Source organism: Oryctolagus cuniculus, chromosome 13, assembly GCF_051225735.1.
Source record: "Oryctolagus cuniculus isolate XC-2025 breed Fujian yellow rabbit chromosome 13, ASM5122573v1, whole genome shotgun sequence".
Taxonomy (NCBI): Eukaryota; Metazoa; Chordata; class Mammalia; order Lagomorpha; family Leporidae; genus Oryctolagus; species Oryctolagus cuniculus.
Window position 1 is genome coordinate 99,356,036 of NC_142879.1, and position 11,224 is coordinate 99,367,259.

The window sequence follows — 11,224 nt, forward strand, 5'->3', positions numbered from 1 at the left end:
CACCTCCTCCTCCTCCTCCTCCTCCTCCTCCTCCTCCCGGGCGGCCTCCTCCCTCCTCCCAGGCTCCCCCCGCCGCGGGCTCCGCGCGAAGGGCTCGGGGATCGAGGGTCGCCATGTTTGTAATTCTCCACCACAGAAAACACCGCTGGCGCGCCTGGGCGAATGCAGGCGAGGCGACCGGGGCGTTGTGTGCGGGGTGAGGGCCGGGAGGGCACGGAGGTTTCGCCGCCCGCACTTACTGTGTCTCCTCGCCGAGCGGCGGGCCTGCGGGACTGCAGCTGGGTGGGAGCGGGGCTGGAGGGGCCGGGGGCCCTGAAGGTGTCAGAGAGGGACCGGAGCGGAGTTGGTGCGGGGCCTGAAGAGGCTGCAGCGAGGTCGGTGCGGGGCGGGAGCGGCCGCGGGCGGTGGGAACTTGGGCGCAGCTGCCCGGGAAAGTTGGCGTTTCTGCGAGGCCAGGGCCGCGACTCACGTGGCGATGCTGTGCGGGGCTGCCGCTCGGCCCCACCGGCCCCTCGGCCTGCCCGCCCGCGGCCCCTCTCCGGCTCCCGCAGAGTTGATTGTGTCTGGTGGAGGCTCGCTGGGCCGGCCGGGGGGCAGCACGGCCTGGACCGGGAAGCGCACGGGGGGCTCTAGCGGCGGGCGCCGGACTTGCGCACCCAGCCGGGCTGGTGGCCGCCTCCCGCCCCAAGGCCTGGAGCCCCTGCACTTCAGCTCCTACCTTCCCTCTGTCTTGTCTTGCGCGCCTCTATCCGAAATTTGTTTCAGCATATTCGGATGGAGCCACACACATGCACTCCCTTAGCAAGACGCACGTGAAAGCTACGTAGGTGCAGGCGCGCACCGAGAGCTGAGGCGCGAGGGGATCATTGTTAGGCTGGGGCCATTCCCGGGCAGTGGCCCTGTGTGTGCACGCGGGACCAACCAGTTTCACGTTTTCCGTGGCCCCAAGGCGCAAAGGGATTGCGAGACATTAATTCCTACATGATCAAAATTGGTAAGGTGGGTTTCATAGTTTGTCAATCCCGTTATCGAAAAGAATGGCAGGAAGATGCTGAATTTGTCCTTCCCGGTCCGCGCCCAGTAGGACGCAAAAAGATCTGGACCACAGATTGTGATCTGTTTGGGAAGAACACTACAAATTTGTGTGAGGAAAAGTAGGTTGTCTTTTGTAGTTACTCTACGCCTAACCAAGGGTGATCTCTTAAAATATGTGGTTGGAGAAAGTCTCAGCTCTAAGGGCAGTTTTAGATTTAGGAATTGTCCCCAGTGACCTTCGTCTGGTAGGAGTTTGGAAGGAAGACATGTCAGCCAGAATTTCTTCCTGCCTTTCTCATTGTCTATATGTACCTGAGACTCTTCGGAAAGAAACTGTCCCATTGACAGCCCTGGTTCTGATCTGTCCAAGTTTTGAATTATCTCAACATAACAAAACAATTTGAGTTCATTTTAAGGACAAATACATGGCATTAGCCCCACAGTAGTGTCGGTAGGAAAATCAACCCTATCTGAGTCGAATGCTGGTGCAGAGTTCCAGCAATGAATCGCTTCATGTGAATCACCTTGTTTTTGGTTTGAAGTTTGTTACTTCATCTTCTATATTACACAGAGGCCACCCAAGACAGCATCCTGGTTGTATAAAGGAAAGTTTGTTTCAGGAAACAAGTGGCTGCACAACTCATTTCCTCAATTACACTTTCTAGGAATCATTTTCACTCTTATACACAGAAACCATCTCTCAGTCTACCTAACATAAGTTAGACTGGTCTTGCCTAGAATGTAAACTTTGGTTTTATTTTTACCTTTAGATAGCTTAATTGACCTCATTTGTCCCTCAGCTGTGTAGATTCGTGTATGGGGATCTGGGGGCCCAATGGGTGGAGGTTGAAGACCAACTTGGCTTAGGTCCACATAACACAAGTCATGCCATGAATTTATCTAGCAGATTTTGGAAACGGGGCAAAAGGCTAAGGTGGCGAGAGAAAAGGGATGTGTATGGGACACGAGGAATAGTTTGCATAAACCCAGACCATGCTTCCAAAACTCAATGCTGCCTAAGGACACCCTCTCCCAGGAATGACCCTCCCAATCTGTCCTAAGTCCTACCCAACACTGTCGATACTTAATCTACTTGATCTACTTGATCAGCACATCACTTTCAAGATTTCTACCTTAAGAAATGTTACATAAATGAAGAAGGCACAGAGGATTTAGCAAATCAAAGTGGAAAATTTATCTTCTGGAAAATAAATTAGGGTAACCAAAGATAATGGTAATATACTGTATATTCTTTAAAAAACAACTAGAACAAAGGACTGTCAATGTTTTCACCATAGTGAAATGTTAAAGGTGTGAAGAAATATGTTTACCCTGATTGGCCATTATACAGTATAGACATACATAGAAATGTCACAAAGTATCCTATAAATGTGTACAAAATAACTCAGAAAAATAAAAAAAAGAGCCTGGCACTGTGGCATAGTAGGTTAAGCCTCTGCTTGTGGCACCAGCATCCAGAATGGGTGCTGGGTCGTGTCCCTGCTCCTCTTCTGATCCAGCTCTCTCCTTATGGCTTGGGAAAGCAGTGGAAGATGGCCCAAGTGCTTGGGCCGCTGCACCTGCGTGGGAGACTGGAAGCAAGCTCCAGGCTCCTGGCTTCAGCTCAGCTCAGCTCTGGTATTGTGGCCATTTGGAGAGTAAACCAGGAAGACCTTTCTCTGTTTCCTACTCTCTGTAACACTACCTCGCAAATAAATAAATAAAACTTTAAAAATAGATAAAAAATTATATCCTTACTTTATACTTTTTAAAAATCCAAACAACTTAAATAATTTAATTATCAAAAGGGGATTTTTTTTTCCCCAAAAGCCTGACAACATGCAGAGGAATGTATTGAAGATTGAGGGTGGAGAAAATATCCCAAGTCCTAAAGCAATGGAGAAAAAAATGTTAAGTTGCTGAAGTCCCACGTTAGAGTACCTGGATTCAATTCTCAGCGGTGGCTTCTGACTGCAGCTTCTTGCTAAGGCAGATCCTCAGAGCGGCAATGGTGGTTCAAGTAACTGAATTCCTTCTACTCATCTGGGAGACCTGGATTATGAGCCTAGGAGCCCCCGCCCAGCCCAAGCATTTGGGGAGTGAACCAGCATATAGAAACTCTCTCCCAGTGTGTGTTTCTGTGTCTGTCTGCCTCTCGAATAAAATAAAAACTGTAAAAACTGCTACATTTGACTGAAATTTTATGAATCCTGTATATCAAAAACAAGTATAGTGTTACTTTAAAATATACCTATAAGAATTTCATTCTAGTACACTTCCACTTTCTTCACGTAGTGTTATTTCTTAGGACTGGTATCGGCAGGGCCACATAGAGTTAGTGTAATTGGAGTCTCTTGTTTTCACAGTGTTCATGAGTTGCTGTTATGTAACATGCATTGGTGCATGTTTTTATTTATTTTGCTGTTGCTGTTCTATTTTGTGTTTTGCATTAAAGGTTGAGTTATATAAACATTGAGTGTTGGGTGTATGCTTTGAGAACATAGTATTTTTTATTAAATTTATATTTATTTTTATTTGAAAGGGACAGAGACACAGAGTTTGATCTTCCATCCCCTGGTTCACTCCCCATAACACCTGCTGCTGCAACAGTGTGCAGTAGCAGAAAGCTTGAAGGGCAAGCTGAGCTGAGACTGGGTGTGGAATATGGGCATCCCGAGGGGCATCTTAACCACTACACCAAATGTCCATACCTACAACATAGTCCTAAGTGTACAGTGTAGAATTGCTGTGAAAAGCTTTTGGAGTACAGATGAACAGATATTATAGAGAAATTGTTGAACAGGAAGTGATATGGTTACTAATGTAAGCTAAAGAAATAAACAGGTCTGTCCCAGAGGGACTTGGTGTTATACACTTATGAGGACTCAGTAACACACAGTATCTTTTTCTTCTTTAAAGTAATAGTAACATTTTAAAATTATAAGAATTTTTTTTCAGTAACAAATTACTTTTTTAAAAAGAAAAGATTCATTTATTTATTTGAAAGGGTTACACACAGGGAGAAAGAGAGGCAGAGAGAGAGAGAGAGGTCTTCCATCTGATGGTTCACTCCCCAACTGGCAGCAACGGCTGGAGCTGGGCCAATCCAAAGCCAGAAGCCAGGAGCTTCTTGAAGTCTCCCACGCAGGTGCAGGGGCCCAAGGATTTGGGCCCTCTTCTGCTTTCCCAGGCCATAGCAGAGAGTTGGGTCGGAAGTGGAGCAGCCAGGTCTCAAACAGGTGCCCATATGGGATGCCAGCATGGTAGGCGGCGGCTCTACCCACTACACCACAGAGCCAGCCCCACAAATTACACTTCAAAGGTGTCAAAGACTGTAAAGTAAAATTAAAAGGCAAGCTAAGAAATATTTATGGAAAAAGTAATCACTAGGGTACTAGTCTTTAAAAAAATTCTAGTATAGCTCCTTTTTAAACTTTTCTTTTTTTACTTACTCATTTGAAAGAGAGAGACAATTGTCCAATGATTACTTCCCAAATGCCCACAATGGCCAGGACTGGGGAACCAATCCCAGCCACCAACATGGGCAGCAAGAACCCGGTTGCTTCACCATGTGTGCTCCCTCCCGGTGTATCTGTATGCATTTGCAGGAAGCTGGATTTGAGCAGCAGAGGCAGGCAGGAAACCCACACTGATCTGGGACACAGGCATCCTAACTAGATGTTTTACCGCTAGACCAAATGTCCATCCTAGGACACTTGTCATAAAATGTGAAAAGCTATGTCATGTCATTAAGACAAATACCAAAAGTCTCCCTGACTGCAAGCAAAGGCCACAATTAATTTATAACAACATAAAGCACTGATAAATGCAGTTATTCTAATTTACTAGTCATAAATGATAATAAAACATGAGACTGCACCTCTTCAAATGGCAGAATTGTTTTTCAATGATAATGGCATTGAGGGTAAGCTAAATGGACACTCTTATACAATAGGTATAAATTGAATTTGTATAAACACACATGAACTACCTTAAAGTTTAAAATACTTTCTATCTTCAACCTAAAAAGTCCAAAAAAAAAAAAAAAAAACACCTCATCCTGAAGATATCATCTGAAGGACTAGTGCCTAAGCTGATGGCATCTCATATGAGTCCCCAGCTTGTCCATTTCAGAACCAGCTCCTTGCTTTTGGGTATGGGAGAGCAGTGGAAGATGGCTCAAGTACTTGGGCTCCTGGCACCCCCATGGGAGACCCGGATGGAGTTCCTGGCTCCTGGCTCCATCCTGATCCAGCCCTAGTGGTGCAGTCATTTGGGAAGTGAACCAGTGGATGGACAATCTCTCTGTCTCTCCCTCTTTGTCTCTCTGTAACTCTGACTTTCAAATCAATAAATCTTAAAAAAAAAGATACCATCTGAAATACAAGCAAAAATGTATAAATGTCTATGTTGCTCCCCTATTCAAAAGCAGCCTTCAACAATTTTCTCCTTCATTTTATTTTTTTTAAAGATTCATTTTAGTTATTTGAAAGACAGAATTAGAGAAGCAGAGACAGAGAAGTCTTCCATCTGCTGGTGCACTCCCCAGAGGGCCGTAATGGCTGGGGCAGTGCCAATCTGAAGCCAGAAGCCAGGAGCTTCTTCTGGGTCTCCCACGCGGGTGCAGGGGCCCAAGGATTTGGGCCATCCTCCACCACTTTCCCAGGCCATAGCAGAGAGCTGGATTGGAAGAGGAGCAGCCGGGACTAGAACCGGTGCCCATACGGGATGCTGGCACTTCAGGCCAGGGCGTTAACCCACTGTGCCAGAGCGCTGGCCCCCTCCTTCATTTTAAATAAAGTCCAGGCCTTCTTACTTGACTCAACAAGGACCAGCGTCACCTGGTCCCACTTACCTCCTCCCTTTAACTTCAGTCCACACTGGCCATGTTGCATCTCAGCATAGTACAGTGCAGGGTTTGCTCCTGCCTGGAAAGTCCTCCGCCATTTCTCCAGGGCTCTTCCTACTCAGCCTTCAGGTATCTGTTCAAGTATCACTTTTCACAAACCCTCAGGAGTCCCAGTCTGTATCAGGCCCTCCCTGCGTTTTTCTCCATAACAAGATATAATCTGGAAAGCAGCCATGTTTGTCTTAGGGTTTCTAGACTGATGAGAGGTTTTGTCCTTCGTGGCATAGTTAGACACCCAACACATACTAATGAAATGAAAAAGTGCCACAGGTGAGTGTGATCTCATCTGAAAGCAAAGCACTGTCATAATTTTAGTGCTCTGCTTTAAAATGACACAGTAGCCTTGGCCCTGTCACTCAGGTATTGTAGTCTTTCTTAATGCATATTAATTAAAAACTACATGTTAATTGGATCATGTCGTACTCAGGTTAATAACTCAGGGCTGTGGAGAAAACGATCTTGTTATGCAGGTGTACCAAGCCCCAGGAGGAGCGGTATAACATTCTCTCTTGCCATGGATGTGTAGCTATACATAAAAGAGGCGTGTATTACTGGGATAACATTTTTGAAGCTCACGGAAGTTCTTTTCTCCTTTGCACTTGCATGTACATGATGTCTCTAGTGAGCTAAAGGCCTCAGTGTGCCATGAAGGACAACAGGAATGACACAATGCTATCTGAAGGGGTACAGCTGTTTAGTGACACTTGAGACACCCACATCCCATATCTGAGTGTCCGTCTGAGACTCAGTTCTACTTCCAATCCCAGCTTCCTGCCTGTGTGCACCTTAAGCAGCAGCAGGTGATGGCTCAAGTACTTGGGTCCCAGTTACCCACAAAGGAAACCTGGACTGAGTTCAGGGCTCCTGGCTTCAGACTGGCTCAGTGCTAGATATGGGCATTTGACGAGTGAACCAGCTAATGGAGTATCTGTCTCTTTTTCCTTTTGTTTTTAAAAAAATTTAAGTTTTTATAATGTATATATGAGGATACATTAAAAAGTTCTTGGAAAATGGAATTTGAAAATAAATGTAGGGGCTGGTGCTGTGGCATAGTGGGTAAGACCGCCACCTGTAGTACTAGCATCCCATGTGGGCGCCCATTTGGATCCCACTCCACTTCCTATCCAGCTCTCTGATATGGCCCAGGAAGGCAGTGGAAGATGGCCCAAGTCCTTGGGCTCCTGCACCCATGTGGGAAGCCCAGAGGAGACTCCTGGCTCCTGGCTTTGGATCGACACAGCTCCAGCTGTTGCAGCCATCTGAGGAGTGGACCAGCAGATGGAGGAATTCTCTCTCTCTGGCTTTACATCTCTCTCTAACTCTGTCTTTCAAATAAATAAAATAATTTTTAAAAATTTGCATTACTGTAAAAAGGCTCAATACTTCGCCAAATAGTAAGTTTAACAAATGAAAAGCAAAAAGACCCTAAATTAGTGGGAATATAGACAGCAGCTATACACAATAATTGAATGGAAAAATTACCATTTCACCCATATACAGTAAATTTTACTGTAATCACAGATCATTAAAACTATAGTAGTATAACATTCTTAACCAATGGCTTCCTAAGGGTATAAAACAAAGTCTTACAAAATTATATGTTTAGCAATACTGATACACATAGACATTTCTTTTTTTTTTTTTTTAAGATTTATTTAGGGGTCGGCACCGTGGCTCACTTGGTTAATCCTCCACGTGCAGCGCCAGCATCCCATATGGGTGCTGGGTTCTAGTCCTGGTTGATCCTCTTCCAGTCCAGCTCTCTGCTATGGCCCAGGAGGGCAGTGGAGGATGGCCCAGGTGCTTGTGTGCCTGCACCTGCATGGGAGACTAAGAAGAAGCACCTGGCTCCTGGCCATCTGGGGAGTGAACCAATGGAAGGAAGACCTTTCTCCCTGTCTCTCTCTCTCTCTCACTGTCTATTCCTGTCAAATAAATAAAAAATATTTATTTATTTATTTATTTATTTGAAAGTCAGAGTTACACAGAGAGAGGAAAGGCAGAGAGAGAGAGAGAGAGAGAGAGGTCTTCCATCCGAGCTTCTTCTGGGTCTCCCATGCAGGTGCAGGGGCCAAGGACCTGGGCCATCTTCCACTGCTTTCCCAGGCCATAGCAGATAGCTGGATTGGAAGTGGAGCAGCCGGGTCTTGAACCAGCACCCATATGGGATGCCGGCGCTTTAGGCCAGGGCGTTAACCTGCTGCACCACAGTGCAGCCCCACATAGGCATTTCTTTTTTTTTATTTTTTTTTATTTTTTTATTTTTTTGACAGGCAGAGTGGACAGTGAGAGAGAGAGACAGAGAGAAAGGTCTTCCTTTGCCGTTGGTTCACCCTCCAATGGCCGCCGCGGCTGGCGCGCTGCGGCCGGCGCATCGCGCTGATCCGATGCCAGGAGCCAGGAGCCAGGTGCTTCTCCCGGTCTCCCCATGGGGTGCAGGGCCCAAGCACCTGGGCCATCCTCCACTGCACTCCCTGGCCACAGCAGAGAGCTGACCTGGAAGAGGGGCAACCGGGACAGAATCCGGTGCCCTGACCGGGACTAGAACCCGGTGTGCCGGCACCGCTAGGCGGAGGATTAGCCTAGTGAGCCGCGGCGCCGGCCTCTTTTTCCTTTTCTTTGTGTGTTTGTGTGTGAGTGTGTTGTGTTAAATTTTAACTCCCACCTATAAGGGAGAACATGCAGTATTTGTCTTTCTAGGTCCAGCTTATTCCACTCAACAAGATTTCTGTTTTATTTATTTGAAAGGTAGAACTACAGAAAAACAGAGGGGGAGAGAGAGAGAGAGAGAGAGAGAGAGAAATTCCCAAGTTCCTCCAACAGGAAGGGCTGGGCCAGACCAAAGCCAGGATCCTGGAACTCTAACCGGGTTTCCTACATGAGTGGCAGGGATCCAATACTTGAGCCCTCATCTGCTGCCTCCCAGGGTCTACATTAGCAAGAAGCTTGGTCAGAAACAGAGCTTAGGCAATGTCTTAATCATTGTGCCACAAGGCCCACCCCCCAAATAGGAAACTCTAATCTGCAGCAATACAATAGCTTTGTTGAGAGAGAATGTTTGTTATTTTTTCTCCATTTGTAACATGTTTAGAATCACATCTGGCTTGGAAACCAGTAAACTTGGCCACCAAGGGAGGGAGATTGGAGATAAAGTTGTATAAGGGAGGAAACCTGAGGTGTGTAAATGCCTAGGGGCCAGGCACTTTCCCCCAAATATTGGGCACTAAAGTAGACACTCAGAAACACTTGATTGGCCCAGAGTCCTGAAGAGCTGATTTCCCAGCCTTGTCCTGTCCCTCAGTCGTCTGACTCCTCTTTCCTTTACAACATGACACATACAGCAATTTCCCACCTGGCAGGTGGACATCTCCAACACTGGCAGCACCCATGGAGAGGGTCAAGTTGCTGCAGCAGGTGCATCACGCCAGTAATTAAATCACTGCAGACAAGCAATACAAGGGCATTATAGACAGTGGTTTGTATCCCCAGGAGTCCTGTCCCTCTGGCCTGGTAACCTGGCCAACGTCATCAGATACCTCCCCACCCAGGCTCTCAACTTTGCATTCAAGGATAGATACAAGGGGCTGGTGCTGTGGAGTAGTGGGTAAAGCCGCCGTCTGCGACACCAGCATCAGATATGGATGCTAGCTCAAGTCCCAGCTGCTACATTTCTGATCCAGCTACCTGCTAATGCACCTGGGAAAGCAAAGGGAAATGGCTCAGGTACTTGGGTCCCTGCACCCACGTGGGAGACCCAGAAGAAGCTCCTGGATCCTGGCTTCAGACGGGTGCAGCTTCAGCTGTTGGGGCCATTTGAAGGGTGATACAGATCGATCTCTTTCTCTCTGTAACTGCCTTTCAAATAAATATATTTTTTTATTATTTTTTTTATTTTTGACAGGCAGAGTGGATAGAGAGAGAGAGAGAGAGAGAGAGAGAGGTCTTCCTTTTTGCCGTTGGTTCACCCTCCAATGGCCACCGCGGCCGGCGCCTGTGGCTGGCGCATCGCACTGATCCGAAGCCAGGAGCCAGGTGCTTCTCCTGGTCTCCCATGGGGTGCAGGGCCCAAGCACTTGGGCCATCCTCCACTGCAGAGAGCTGTCCTGGAAGAGGGGCAACCGGGACAGAATCCGGAGCCCTGACCGGGACTAGAATCCGGTGTGCCGGCGCCGCAAGGCGGAGGATTAGCCTATTGAGCCGAGGTGCCAGCCCAAATAAATATATCTTAAACAACAACAACAAATAGATAAAACCAGATCATCCTGGGTGGTGTAGACAAGAGGACCCAATTTTGGCAGTACTTTGCAAGGAATCTGGCAGCCAGTGGTTTGTGTTTTGTGTATCCTCTTGATTTTGCCAGTACATGTTTAGCAGTTCACATAGATAAAACTGGAGCTGAAAGGAATTCAAAGCCCTCAGTGACTGCCTCTTTAAGATATACAAATCTGAAGGGATTAAGGGCTTGTGGCAAGGCTTTAATGTGTCTGTGCAGGGTATTATCATCTACCAATCTGCCTACTTTGGTATCTATGAGACTGCAAAAGGAATGCTTCCAGATCCCCAGAACACTCAGGTTTTCATCAGCTGGATGATTGTACAGTCTGTCCCTGCCATTCCTGGGTTAATTTCCTAACCATTTGGTACTGTTCACTGGCACATGATGATGCAGTTAGGGTGTAAAAGAACTGGTAGCATGTTCACAAGGCATGCTTGACCTCTGGAGGAAAACTGCTCGTGCTGAAGGAAGCAAAGCTTTTTTTTTCAAGGGTGCATGGTCCCAGAGGCATGGGCGGTGCTTTTGTGCTTACCTTATATAATGAAATCAAAAGTGCATGTAAGTTATTCCCTAGTTTTTTTCCCCTGTGAACAGCCATGTTGTATTATATAATCTTGAGCATTCTTGACACTCTGGCCTGTTTATCAAAGGCAACTATGTAACGTTTGAAAACAGAAAGCAAGAATCTTCTTCTGACTAGTTGTTTCTTAAAGTCATTTCTATGATGATGGTGGTGGTGGTGGTGGTGGGACAATTATATTTTTTATTTCAGTCACTCCTGATAAATAATAATGAATTTGAAAAAATAAAAATACATATAATAAAAATTTATGAGTTAATGAATGAACTTCATCATGATGCTTCTCTGTAGTATCAAGAGAACCAAATAGGAACAAGGTAGAAATCAAACAATAAAAGCTTAATCAAAAAGGAATGTATGGGCCGGTGCTGTGGCGTAGCAGTTAAAGCCACTGCCTGCAATGCCTGGATCCCATATAGGCAAT

The 11,224-nt window shown here is 46.4% G+C and overlaps 1 protein-coding gene and 1 pseudogene across 9 annotated transcripts in view; one reads left to right on the plus strand and one right to left on the minus strand.

Annotated features, from left to right (window-relative positions):
* Positions 1–900, minus strand: part of ZMYND11 (zinc finger MYND-type containing 11) — a 129,354-nt gene extending 128,454 nt beyond the window's left edge. For 4 of the 9 annotated variants that reach the window (XM_070056021.2, XM_070056018.2, XM_089311838.1 and 1 more), the window contains exon 1: positions 240–686. The gene's annotated coding sequence lies outside the window, so the exon portion shown is untranslated. Of the gene's footprint in view, positions 1–239 lie in introns of all 9 variants that reach the window. The other 5 variants (XM_089311842.1, XM_089311839.1, XM_070056008.2 and 2 more) reach the window with 5 other exon arrangements.
* Positions 901–981: 81 nt separating this feature from the next.
* Positions 982–10,950, plus strand: LOC100357784 (ADP/ATP translocase 2 pseudogene; annotated as a pseudogene).
* The last annotated feature ends 274 nt before the right edge of the window (positions 10,951–11,224 follow it).